The sequence below is a fragment of the Octodon degus genome, unplaced genomic scaffold, assembly GCF_000260255.1.
Source record: "Octodon degus isolate 3935 unplaced genomic scaffold, OctDeg1.0 scaffold00124, whole genome shotgun sequence".
NCBI classification, from domain to species: Eukaryota; Metazoa; Chordata; class Mammalia; order Rodentia; family Octodontidae; genus Octodon; species Octodon degus.
The window spans coordinates 2,401,682-2,413,366 of record NW_004524700.1 but is presented as its reverse complement, the minus strand read 5'-3'; the positions used below and the strand labels follow the sequence as shown (position 1 = coordinate 2,413,366).

The 11,685-nt window shown below is 41.9% G+C and overlaps 1 protein-coding gene across 1 annotated transcript in view; it reads left to right on the top strand.

Annotated features, from left to right (window-relative positions):
• Nucleotides 1-1,173: 1,173 nt before the first annotated feature.
• The window catches only part of Ticam2 (toll like receptor adaptor molecule 2), a 19,892-nt gene continuing 9,380 nt past the window's right edge, over nt 1,174-11,685 (top strand). The window contains exon 1 of the mRNA XM_012516758.2: nt 1,174-1,300. The gene's annotated coding sequence lies outside the window, so the exon portion shown is untranslated. The remainder of the gene's footprint in view (nt 1,301-11,685) is intronic.

The window sequence follows — 11,685 nt, the reverse complement described above, 5'->3', positions numbered from 1 at the left end:
CAAAATGGCATTGTCAGTATTAAAAGAGTATTGGAAAGACTGGTCATTTTGGCAATTGCCAAAGACTACCCAGCAAGGAATGTATCAGTCAGATTTAGTAACAGGGTGGCCCCTGCTTGCCTGAAAAATGTAAGAGTGAATTGTTGGGAGGTGGAATAAAGAGAAACAACTGACAGAACATCGTGAATCGTGGTCCACATAGTGCTTAATAGGCATTTCTTTTCTTTCTTTTTTTTTTTTTTTTTTGCGGAACCGGGGATTGAACTCGGGCCCTTGAGCTTGCCAGGCAAGCGCTTATTCTACTGAGCCATCTGCCCGGCCCCTTACTAGGCATTTCTGGCTGTACAACAGCATTTCACCAAGAAATTACTGTCTGCCAGTGCCCACTTTCAAAGGTCCATGCCTGGTGTGGGCTAGGAGGAGGAAATAAGTGAGCTTTATCTGTAGTACCTATGTCTCCAAGGCCTGGCATGGGCCTTCAAGCCACAGTTACTGCCCGGGGCCTCCACTTAGTACCGCCTCTTCTGGGGCTTATAGCAGCTCTTGGCAGAGAGTGGTGGTTGCCAGTGAATTAAAAAGTGGAGAGGAGAAAATATTTCTAAACTGGGTTCCTAGGTTATAAATAGGATCGGAAGATTTATCTTTCAAAGGCTTAATTCTACTGGCTTTTTATTCAGTATTCCATGGGGTCTCAACCCGTTTAGGTTGTGGAGAAGTGGCCTAAGAACAGAGGTCTTCCTGGGACTGGCTGCTGGGGGAAAGAGGTTGAGACCCAGCCCAGGAGGCGGTAAGGCCACAGGCGTCAGAGCGCCCTACGTGACAGGAAAATCAAGAGGCTAGTGAGCGGTGACAGAATCGCAGTGCCTCCAGAGGAGGTAGGAAGAGTGGAATTTCTTTCCATATTTCTCTGAGCCTCCAAGTAGGGACTTTTACGGAGACTTTAAGAAAAAAAGTATAGGGAGAGTCCACGCTTGCCTTCTCAGCTACAGTTCCTCTTCGCCACTTCCCATCCTCCGCCCTGGCCAGCTTCTGCTGAGAAGGACCCAGCCACGTGGATCCTGCCCTGCAGGCGGGCGAGGCGGTCCCCGCCCGGAGCAGGGTCCAGCCCGCGGCCAGCTCAGGCTGTAGTTCCTCTCCGGGCGGGCGCGCCGGGTGAGCGCCGCGAGCTGGGCTCGGCCTGGAGACAACCCGCCGCCGTGCTCGCGCCTCGCACGCCGCCCGACCAGCCCTCCTGGAGGGCGAGCCACGGCCGGGAGGAGAGGACGGCGGCCGGGCGGCTGGCGGCACCAGACCTCTCCAGGCAAGTGGGGCGCCGAAGGCAGAGGCGTGGGGCGCTGGGTGCTTGGGACCAGAGCCTGGGGACCCACCGACTGCGGCTGGGGCAGGCCGGTGCCGCCTCCTCTGGCTTGCCTTAACCCCAAGGGAAAGGCAGCTCCTCTTTTCTAGTGTTTGACTACAAACCCGGGTTTTAAAAGAAACTTCACAGCCGTAAGCAAAAGCCAAGTCTTAACTTAAAGGCTCTGTGCGAGCCCACACCCAGGCATGCAGACCCAGGGCGGAAGGTTTCCCTCTCTTTGGATTTTGTTGGGCTTCCTGTCTAAAGCTAATTTGGGTAAAAATATTTAGGGCTGATAACTGAGCTACTTTTAACCTTTTTTAAGAACATACCCAGTTTTAAAGAGAAGTTTTTTTAAAAATTGAAAAATATCTTTAAATTTTAACACTTTAATGTGTTGGATATAGAGTTAAGTAGCTCCATTTTATGTCTGATTTAAATCAGGGGAGCACGTATAATAACTTATATTTAAAGCAAAGTAAAATGTTACTGATACGTTTAGTCATTTGTTCCTCACACGTTTTTTATTCACTCATTTAACAGATACCCATTGTAAGATCTTGGTTTTAAATTTCCATTTCTTTAGCCCCTTTATAGGAAAACGCTTTGAAAGACTTGCTCCATGCCTCTCCTTTCCTTGTGCTGTTTTGATCTGCCCTCGCGCGCGGCGCGCGGACTTTTGCGTTCCTTTTGCCTTTCTTATTCTGGGTGGCCTTAATGGCCCTCTTGTGAATCCTTTGTTTAGAGCACAGTACTCATCCACTGGCACCATCAGTAGCATCTGACACAGTCCATTACTTCCTCCTCCTCCTCAGTATTCTTTCTTCACTAATACTCTCCCCTCCCCCCCAGGGGGCTTCCCAGTCCCCAAATTCTGCATTTCCTTGTCCCTCATTGGTCACTCTGGCTTCTCAACCAATAAATGTCATTGTGCTTCAGGGGTCAGTTCTTGGCCATAGTGTCACCTCTAGGCATGCTTGCTTCCAAGGTGATTTCCATCCCTACTCTATTCTGTGGTTATAATTAATATCTATAAGTTGGCAACTTCCAAATTTTTACCTCGAGCTTCACTTCTGAGTTCCCAGAGCATACCTCCAGCTTGTCACTCACTGTGCCCTTGGAAATCTGATGGGCATCTAAATTTAGTGTGCACAAACAGAATTATTGATACTACACCCACCTCAACTTTTTCACTTCCCTCTGACTTTTCTTCCTTATTTCAGTAAGGGTTGCTACCATTCAAACTCGAGGTAACATCTTTGACTTTTTTTTTTTTTTTTTTTTTAGCTCAGAGCCCACAGTTAACCAGCAGAGCCAAGGGCTGCTCTGAACTGTACCTTGAAAACTCATCTCCAGTCTGACCATACCTTTTTTTTTCTCTTAGTGAAAAGTGGGAGATTAGAAAGTCCTTGCCTCTGCGTTTGCTCTTCTGTAGTCTTTCTCCAAAAAGCAGTGATTTGTTTTTCAGATATATCAGAGCTTTCACTTCCTGTTCAGAACCTTCCAGTGGCTTCTCATCATAAAGACCAAGTTTTAAAATGGTTTTCAAGCCCTGTATGATCTAGTCTCTGACAAGTCCTCTGAGCTCATCTCCTAACTTCCCTCGGGCACACTCCATGGTGGTGACACTGATCTTGCAGCTGTCCCTTTATCTACAGAGGGTCTCTGCTGGACTGTGGAAGACTGCATGTCCTTTCCTTCCCCATGTCGTTGTTCATATGCTGTTTTAGGAGGTGCTGTGCTGTTGTGTGTCACAAGATCCTTTTCCTATGGGACTGTGGGTGGACTGCTGTTAACCTCCAAAGAACTACAAGAGTACAGCGGTCTTCTACCTGTAGGGAGAATGTTCCAACACCCTCAGTAGATCCCTAAACCTGGAAATATTACCAAACTCAGTACATCTTGAGGTTTTTCCTACACATTCATACCTAAATTATAAATTAGGCACAGTAAGAGATTAATGATAATCAGTAAAGAATATGACATTGACAACAATATACAATAATAAAAATGCCAGCCTTACTGCTTGTATCCTTTCAGCCCAGTCTTATGTAAAACAAGGGTAACTTGAACACAAGTACTGTAATACTATGACAGTTGAATTTCATTAAATATGAGTATCAGTTTTGGAAGTATGGCTATTCTGACAATATTCTACCTGTTCAGGATTAGTGGATATCTTTCCATTTTCTGGTGTTCTCTTTAATCTCCTTTTCAAGGGTGCTGTAGTTTTTGTTGTAGAGGTCTTTCATTTCTTTGATTAGATTAATTCCTAAATACTTAATTTTTCTTAATGCTATTGTGAATGGTATTATTTTCCTAATGTTTTTCTTGGTGAGTTCATTATCAACCTATAGGAACACTATTAATTTTTTTATGTTCATTTTGCATCTGGTAGATTACTGAACTTGGTTATTAATTCTAGGAGTCTTGTGTATTTGGGGGGGTCTTATGTAGAGAATCATGTCATCTGCAAATGATGATAATCTTATTTCTGCCTTTTCTATATATATTCCTTCATTTATTTCCTTTCCCTGATTGCCCTGTTAAAGTTTCAAATACTATACTAAATAAGAATGGTGGTAACAGACATCTTTGTCTCATCCCTTATTTCAACTTTTGAGTTTCTAATCATATTAATTTCTCTCTTATTTATTTAAGACTGATGAAGGATTTATCAATTTTGAGAGCCAGCCCTTTGATTCATTGTATTTTTTTACTCTTGATTTCATTAATTTCTGCTCTGACCTTTATAATTCATTCCCTGCATTAGTTGTTTTTTTTTTCCCCCAGAACCGGGAATTGAACTCAGGCCCTTGTGCTTTCAAGGAAGCACTTATTCCACTGAGCCATCTCTCCGGCCCCCTCCCTGCATTAGTTTTTAATTTGGATTGTTCTTATTTTTCTAGGACCTTGAGGTATATCATTAAGTTATTTATTTATTGCCCTATAGTTCTTGTAATTATGTAGAATATTAGAAAAAATATTAGAGAAGCTCTATTTGGTTTAGAGTTAGCAAACTTATGCTCTTGGAACCTGGGTGTATATAAAAAAACAGGTGAAGTACAGTTAAACTTGCTGGTCATGGAAGTGGATTTATATAATCCCAGTACTATATATTCTATATATATAGTACTGGGATTCTATATAATCCCAGTACTATATATTCTATATAGTCCTATAGAATATATAGAGAAATATTCTCTCTCTCTATATATAGGAAATTCCTTTTTGCTCCCATCAAGTTACTACCTGCACAAACAGTCTGTGGTCACCTTAATCTGATTTCAGAGATTGAGATTATTAAAATTATGTTTTCAGCCAGGTGTGGTGTGCATACCTGTAATCCTGGAACTCTTGGAAGCTGAGGCTGAAAGATTACAAGTTTGAGCCCAGTCTGAACAATTTAGTAATTTAACAAAAACCTGTCTCAAAATAAAATGTAATAAATTTTATATGGCTCAATGAGAAGGACCTAGATTCAGTTCCCAGTACTGGGAGGACCCATCTATTTCTAGGTCAACCTGTTAAGTTTATAACCTTCAGGGTCGCAACCCACAGCACATAGCTACCTGTGCACCCTTGGAAACTGAGCTGGACAATTGCAGGTTGAGCCCAGCCTGGGCAATTGAGTGACCTTCCTAGCTTTCATCACTGACCTTTGGGCCCTTCCAGCAAGATCCATAAAGCAGACCTGCATGAGACTTTGTTGTGGGCTCTAGGCCTCCAGTTGGACTTGTGGGAGGCACTGTTATGAGCTCTAGGTTTTTGGCTGGACTTATGCAGGATATCAGGATCTTGGCCCTCAGCTACAGTGCTTGTATGTGTGGACAGATTTCTTGCACTTCTTGTATATTATTCTTGGGTTGTTCATTATAAAATACTATTATAAAATGTGTCCTATATTATACTGTTCCCCTTTCAAGAACCCCAAATCATGACAGTGACTTAACAAGAATTTGCCTTGAAATAAAATTGAACAAATTTTTTAAAAAATTATTTGTTTATTTTTTGTATTTTGGGGGAAAGGTCTACAAGGTGTTCAGGGTCTCACTACTAGATCAGACTTGTAGTGATATGCTTGTTTACAGCCTCATAAGTGCTGAGATTACAGGTGCATGCCAGCACACCCAGTCTCAGTTGCTGCTGGTCTTAATTGCCATCTCAGGGCACCCCTTGGGCAAGGCCAGCATGGCAGGCCTGGATATCAAACCCTGGCCCCTGCACCTGCTTGCAGGCACTTTAATCTGCTGAGCTATCTGGCCAGCCCTAAAACAGCAAATAGAATGTAGTTCAATGAGAAAGGCCTGGGTTCAGTCCCTAGTACTAGAGAAAAATAATGATTTTAGAAAGAGGAGTTGGAAGAGGAGGGAAAGAGAATGGGAAGGGAGAAAAAAGGGACAAATCAAGGTATTATGTACAGGCAAATTCCCTATGACGAATGTGATCATTGTATACCCAAATGGTGCCATTAAACTTAATTTTTTGCAAAAGGGCTTCCTTTTCTGGAAGGATCCATCTATTTTTGGGTCCACCTATTATCAAGTGTGTAGCTTCTGGGCCACAACCCAAAGCACGTCACTTTGATGGACACAGACTTTTACTTTGCACACATGAACCATGAGTAGCCATTTAAAGCATCACACACCTTTTCTCTTCTGGAATTCAAATATCCTACAAGAGACAGTGGTCTCAGAGTGTCCTTCCTCATTTAGGCTCCAAAGTTCTTCTCTATTTAATAGCTCTCTGATAGCTCAAGCTTGTGTTGTTTATATTTTGCCCAACTTTCTACTTGCTCTTAGTAGCATTATTGGTCCAAATCACTTAGTCATTATCACTAGAACTGAAAACTACAAATACATACATTTTGACAGTTGAGAAACATACCATGTCTCTTAGTCAAAACCAAGTAGAAAGAACAAGAGAAAGAGCATGATATAGTTAAATGGATCCTGGAAAGTAGTTCTATGACTTTAAAGCCATAACAGACAGTGATTTCCTTTTTCTGTTGTAACCTATGTCTTTGAAAGAGAAAGAAAAAGAAAATTATGGCTCTAACAAATAGGATTTTAAAAAAGAACAACATTCCAAGAAAAGCAGATGCATAACATAGAAAAACCTGATAAAATTAAAGGAAGCTGATAGTAAACAGCTTAGAAATCTATATACTAATTGATATGGAATGAGTAATAAAGTGAACTTGAATTTTTGATACAATAATTCCCTCTTAAAAGAACAAAACCTAAAGCAGTCTAGACATTGTGTGGCAGTACTACTTTTTATCCATAAGGTGACCAATTTGTGCAGAAACCTCTGAATCCAGGTGTGGGAACACAATGCAAAGGTTTCATATTCCCCTTCTTGACAGCTAGGTGATGAGGATGCTTTCCTCTACTGTGTAATTCTATTTTGTAATTATCTTTAGTGAATGTGCCATATTCTAGCCACAGGATGCTTTAAAACATATAACAGAATTGCTCAGGAAAATGTTTGGATGGCTAGTTTCTACTTTGGTTAAGCCAGTAATTTGGGGGATAGGGATGATAAAGAGCTATTTGGCAGATAAAGAACTGTTAGGCTTGTATTTGGAAGTGTTTGATCCAGTCCTTAAACTGTATTTATTTATTGAATGCTGGTGAACAAAACAGGTTTGGTCTTTGATTGACAGAATTTACTGTGAAATATGAGAAACTAATTATAAAGCCATGCACAAAATTGTCGCATAGCTGTGATTGGTGCCATTAATGGAAAAACATAATAGACTCTGACAACTTCCTAATACAAGCTATGCCATCTAAGAATGAAAAGTACATTGGCTTGCTTATAAATAAGTAGCAAGACAAATAACCATAGGTGACATTTGATCATTAATCTTTATTTAGGCGAGATCTTTATCATCTTTATGATTTTCCCGCAACTACCCAAAATAAATACATAAATAAATAAACATTATTTCATTCTAAGATTGAGATTGATTCAAACCCTACCCATCATTTTCCTGAAAGTATTTATACACTTACTAGGATTTTAAATGTTTCCAGTGGGAAGGAGTCTAAGAATAGTCCAGTGTGCCGCATCTGGCTGGCACAGATCTGTCCTGGCTGCCTGGCAGAGCTTAGCACTCCCACGCTGGGATTGGCAACATTTTCTATAAAAAGCTAGATAGCAAATACTGTAAACATTATGGGCCATGGAGTTCCTGTTGTAACTGCCTGTGTAGCATGAAATTGGCCACAGACAATTCATAAATGAGTAAGCACAGCTACCTTCCAAGAAAACTTTAGAGAAATAGGTGAGGGGCTGTGTTTTACAGCTAATTGTTACTGTAGTCCCTTGTCCTGTACTTAAATATTGTATTCATCATCGTTTAGTCCTGGAAAACAGAATCTACTCTTGTTAGTTTAATTAGGTTGAGCGACACATATCCTTAGGGTATCATGAGACAGCATATCACTAGGCGGGTCAAAGAAGCGTGCTGCAGGTTAGGCTCCTGGACACACCTCTCAAAGCCACCTGGCAGAATGGGTCTGCTGGATCCGGGCCCTTGCCATACTCAGGAAGCCTCACACCAAAGCACAAAGCTCCCTGCTCCTCAATCACACCAACTCTACTCATATTTAATTGGTGCCTTGTATTTAACTTGGCCGTGTCTGTACAATTCCACACATCTCAAGCTGGATTAATGAGTCACCCACCCTACCCCCACTTCTATTGCACCATTGCCCACTACATTATGCAAGGCACAGTCTTGGAAGGCATCATCTCAGTCACCTTCTATTATCTCCTAGATACCTTTGACTCCGCTGTCATTAGTTCAGGGCTCTTCTTTCTCACCTAGATTACTCTACAGCCTCTCAACGTATTATTTTTCTATTTAGAGCCTTACAGTCTTCTAGTCCACTCTCTTTACTTGGACTATGTCAACAAGGTCATATCACCCTCCTCCTTAACATCCAGCAGGACTCTGTCTGCAAGTGTAACTGAGCCCAGAGTCCTAACTCCTTTATTTCTTAATCATTCCATCTTCATCTTGAACCACTACTCTCACACTTTCTACTCCCACATGCATGAACTGGAACCATGTAAATGTGTAGTGCAAAATGATCCTAACATACTTTCCCCCTTGGTACCTGAGAATTTTCAAAAATTCTGCTCCCATTACCTGAAAAATGTCCACCCTTCTTGCTAATGTGAAGTGTTCCCCACTGCATGTGCCCCCCCCCGGGGGGTGCTTTTATAGCACCTGGTATTCTGAATAAAGCTTCAGTGAAGAAAATCATAAGTATTTATAAAACCTACAGCCTTATTCCTAAAGCCCAGCAGATCGTGGTTCAGAGTAAGTTTCTGATAAAACTTATTTATGAACAACAGCAGATTTATTTATAACAAAGCAAATTGGAAAAGTGAAGAAATCATTGGTTTTACATGTCTGCCACAAGATGGTGTTGTTTGGGTAGGAAAGAAATAGGAGCACTCCAGGCTAAAGGAGTCAAGCTCTAGCTGCCATAATTAAAATATGTTAAATTTCAAAGGCAGTGATTTAAACAGTAAGCTTTTCCCATGAGAAACACATGGACAACATAAAAGTTGTACGTGGGTATGTGGTTTATTATCAAATTATTAGTGATTGTTATTTTACTTACCCTAATCTTCTGAGAGCTTCTCTTCTCAAGTGGTCAAAATGTTTTAAAAATGTGAAGAGTATTAACTCCTTATTCTAAGGCAGCAAACATTCAAGGACTCAGCTCCAGAATCTGGCTCCCTTGCCAGATTGTGGAGTCTGGCAAGTCTGCAACATGCAGGGCAGAGTGCCGGGCTGGAAATTCAGGCAAGAGCAATACATTCTTGAGTAAACATGCAGAAGCTCAGGCAGAACTTCCATGTTGTCCTCTGCAGGCGCAGTTCTCTCTGGGGAATGTTAGCATTACTCCTGAGACCTTCAGAAGATTGGATGTGGCCCACCTGTGCTATAGAGGTTAATCTGCTTTACCCAAAGTCTACACACTTCAATGCTAAGCACAGCTTAAAAAAGAAAAAAATCTCAGTAACATCTAGATTGGTACAGTATTTGGTCAAACAACTTTTTGCTATGGCCTAAGTAAAACATCCAAAGGGCCAAGAGAGAATACAAAACTTAACATAGAACATAATAGGCTGAAAGGGCTGGCAGCTGGGACTGGCCCAGAGGAGCCACCTGTAAAGCTTGTTCAGGAGAGGAGGCTGTGCTCCCTGTGCCCCCACAGAGATCTTGGGGAAGGGGCACAGAAGAACTGGGAAAGAAGACGATGAAGACTGGATGCTTGCACCCCAGCAGGCTCTCTTCCATTTTATTCATGTTTTAAAGTGAGATTGAGGCTTGAGGGAACCTATAAAATGTTCTTAGTTCCTGTTCTACTGAGGAAAATGGAGCAGTTAGAGAAGTTTCACAGACATCACATCCACTGCTGCATTCCCCACCCAGCTTAGCGTGGCCTCTGTTGATTTTCCCGTCTCTACCCATTCTTGGTCATTAATGAACATCTTTAAAGCAAATACTGTCTAGGCAGCACTAGTCCTCGAGCTATTACTCAACTTTCTTCTCTTTGTTATAAAACTTCTCAAGATATTTTTCTATGTTTACTTTTTAGGTTTCCTTTCTTCCTTTTGAACCCTGCTCCATCATGCACTCGCTTTCCTTCACCCCAACACTCTGCAAGTCTCCTCTCACCTCAGTCAGTGCTATTCTCCTCACCACTGCTTTCATTGACCACCACTCAGGGCTTGCCCTGCTCAAGGGCCAGGCATAAGCGCCTGAACACAAATGCTCTCTCCATCTTTCTTCTCTTGACATCTGGTCATTTTTCTTATACTTTGCTGATTTGTTCTGTTCTTGTCCTCTGTGAAGTTGGAGTGTGTAGGACTCAACCCTAGGGCCCCTTTCTTTTTCCTTCCTTTAATGATGTCATGTAGCCTCTTAGATTCAAATATAGTCTATATAAAGACAAATCCCAACTATGTATTTCCTGATTGCATCTCTCCTGCAAAGTGTATAGACTCCACATGCAAAGCCTGCTCCTCATCAACTCCTCCCCATTTTCTTTTAAAACATGCCTTATATCCAGCTCCTTGTCACTGCTCCTTCTGCTGCCAACCTGTCCCAAGCCACTGTCGTTTCTACTGGGTTGTTGCCACAGTCCCTAACTGGTATGCTTGCTTCTGCATGAGCTTCCCTTCATTCTCTTCTCAGGACACCACCAGAACGATCCTATTAAACTCGTCAGATCCTGTTACCTCTCTGCTGCTTCTCTTGCCTCTCTCAATTTCTGCCTTTTGCCTGCTGGCAGCCTGATTCAAGAGTAATTGCCTTAGTGAAAATGCAGTTTTTAATTTGTCGTTTGTATACTATGATTCTTCTGTATGTTCTGCTTTGCTTCCTGTAATATTTTTGCATACTTGCCATAATATTGTTTTTTCATTTATTTATTTGTTTGCTTGCTTGCTGGCCTGCTTACTACTGGAGATCGAGCTCAAGGCCTTGCCCATGCTAGGCGGTATGCCACAGATCTACATCGCCAGCCCTACCATCATGTCATGTGGAGAACTGAGTTAGGGCCTCCTTGTGCCTGGATCTAAAATAGATGCTTTCTGGACTCACTTTATTTCAGAACCACAGACCTTCCTTTCAGAACTTGTTTAAGAGTTTCATTCTGATAGATTATGTTTTCCAAATTTCTTTTGCCCCAGGGGATGTGATTAGCTTGGTGGAGCTTTAGTCAATAGTAATTGGTAGGGCTGGCCAAAGAACTCAGCAGATTAAAGTGCCTGCTTAGGCTGGAGTTTGATCCCCAGTGTGCCATGCCAGCCTCACCCATGGGGCACACTGAGACAGCGATTGAGACTGGGTGTGGTGGCACATGCCTGTAATCCCAGCATTTGAGAGCCTACAAACAGGAGAATCACTATGAATCTGATCTACATAGTGAGACCCTGTAGACCCTCTACACCCTCTCCTAAAATACAAAAAAAAAAAAAAAAAAAAAAGTAATTTGTACCTTTGGTCTTAGATTTTTTTTCTGGGATAAGGAGTAGAGGTGCATGTCATCATATCACATTAAAAACAAAACTGATGGCTCAGGCCCACAGAAGACAATTTGGCCAAATTTATTACTATTAATAATGTATTTGGAGCATGGCTTGGTGGCACACACCTCTAATCCCAGCACTAGGGGAGGCTGAGGCAAGAGGATCATTGCAAGTGAGACCAGCCTGGGCTACAAAGTAAGCTTAAGGCCAATCTGAACTGTATAGAAAGACCATGTCTTAAAAAGACACATACTCTTTCTCTCCCTCCCTCTCTCCCTCCCTCTCCC